Here is a 2,219-nt window from a genome sequence, read left to right on the forward strand (position 1 = left end):
AGTGTAATTATAAGCTTGTTCGGGTTGATAGATTAGATAAGAAGGGTGGTGGAGTTGCGATATATTGCAAGAAATATCTAAAAACTCGCTTTATTTTACAATCGGTTGGTAATACTACTGAGTATTTGCTAGTTGAGGTATCTAAACCCAATTCTTCTTCAAAGGTCCTTTTGTCGTGTGTGCATAACCCTAACAAGTGTTGTAGCGTGAATGCGTTTTTTAATATGTTGTCTGCTGTAGCTGTCGATTATGATGAAATTATTGTCTGTGGCGATTTTAATGTAAATTTGTTGTGTAGTGATTTGTATAACTCCCGTTTGTTAGATGATGTGTTTAGTCTTGGTCTATCTATTGTAAATCTTTGTGTACCTACAAGATACGGAAATAACTGTTGTCCTAGTCTGCTTGATTACTTTATTGTTTCTGATCCGTCTACTGTGTTAAAATTTGAGCAGTTGTCGTTTATTTCTGATCACGATCTAATTTTCTGTGCTTTGACATCAATTTTGATCATATTGTAGCAGATAGTCCTCCTAACTTTCCTGACTACCGTCTAATAAATATTGATAGCCTATCTGCTGACTTATCCCGCATTGACTGGAGTGATTGTTGGAGCCTAAGCTCTGTAAATGAAAAGTTGAGCTTTCTGAACGAAAATGTTGTAAGCTTGTTTAGGGCTCATGTTCCAGTACGCACTCTTCTCAATCGATCACCGTCATGCCCTTGGTTCAACAAAATCGTTCGGTCTATGATTATAAAACGTAACAAATCGTACTATATTTGGGAGAATTACCGGACCGATACCAATTGGCAAGCCTATAAGTCGTTACGAAATAAGACAACTGCTCTTATTAAGTGTGAAAAGCGCAAGTTCTTTGGTAAAATGTTAAACCCACTCCTTCCGAGTAATGTTTTGTGGCGTAATCTAAAAAACCTTCGTGTTCATGTTAGTGACAGTCCTGATTGTTGTATTAACCCAGAAGAGCTTAATGGTGTATTTGTCAGTCGTTTTGTATCACCTTGTGCTCCTGCTTCCAACCCCATAATTCCGTCTCCTGTTGTGCATGTCGGTCAGTCATTTGAATTCAATGTGGTATCAGAGTTTGATGTGGCAAGATGAATTTATAAGATACGGTCAAATGCGGTTGGCGCAGATGGGATACCAATAAAATTTGTAAAGCTAATTATGCCACAAATCTTACTAATGTTATCAACCACTGTGTTACAACCTCGTCTTTCTCCGATGCGTGGAAGATCGCCGACGTTATTCCGGTTGCTAAAAATAAGTCTGCGAGTAGTGCTTGTGATTTTCGTCCTATAAGTGTTCTTCCATGTCTGTCTAAAGTCTTTGAGAAGCTGATGACAGAGCAAATTAACTTGCATATTAACAAATTTAATTTACTTTCGCCGTTTCAGTCTGGGTTTAGGGCAAAGCATAGCTGCTCCACTGCAGTTATTAAAATTCTGGACGATATACGAATTCCTTATGACAACAACCAATTAACTTTGTTATGCTTGCTTGACTTCTCTAAAGCCTTCGACTCGGTGAACCATAGACTACTTTCCATCAAATTAAGTAATAATTTTGGCTTTGGGGAGTCTGCTGTACGATTGAAGGTAGGAGTCAGCGTGTAAGGGTCGGTACCACATTTTCTAGACTTAAGCCTTTGTGTACTGGTGTTCCCCAAGGCTCAATACTGGGACCGCTACTATTCAGTTTATTCTTATATGACAGACGATATTCAGCTCTACTTGTCAGGACCTCATGACCAATCAGTCTCCTTGTGCTCTAGATTTAACTGTGATCTGTCCTCTATATCATCTTGAGCTTTAAAAAATGAGCTTTGTCTTAACAGTGATAAATCCTATGTGTTACCCATTTCTAAACGTCGCGATGCCTTTTCTGCCATACCTAACCTATATATAAATAATAAGTGTCTTAAATTTGTGTCTAAAGTGACAAACCTTGGTTTTGTAATCAACTCTAGTCTTTCCTGTGATGATCACGTGAATTTCGTAATTAGCAAAGTATTCATCACTCTTCGTAATTTAAGAATATCTGCATCCTTTATGCCGGTCGACATCAGGAGAAAACTTGCAGTACAACTGATTTTGCCAATAATCTTTTATCCTGAATGTATTTACAGCAAGCTTAGTTCTCAATCTGCCCACAAAATTTAAGTAGTTTTCAATCACGTAACACGATATGTATTTGGTTT

This window comes from Rhagoletis pomonella, unplaced genomic scaffold (genome assembly GCF_013731165.1).
Source record: "Rhagoletis pomonella isolate Grant_MI unplaced genomic scaffold, Rhpom_1.0 Rhpom_scaffold_00515, whole genome shotgun sequence".
In the NCBI taxonomy this organism is placed as follows: domain Eukaryota; kingdom Metazoa; phylum Arthropoda; class Insecta; order Diptera; family Tephritidae; genus Rhagoletis; species Rhagoletis pomonella.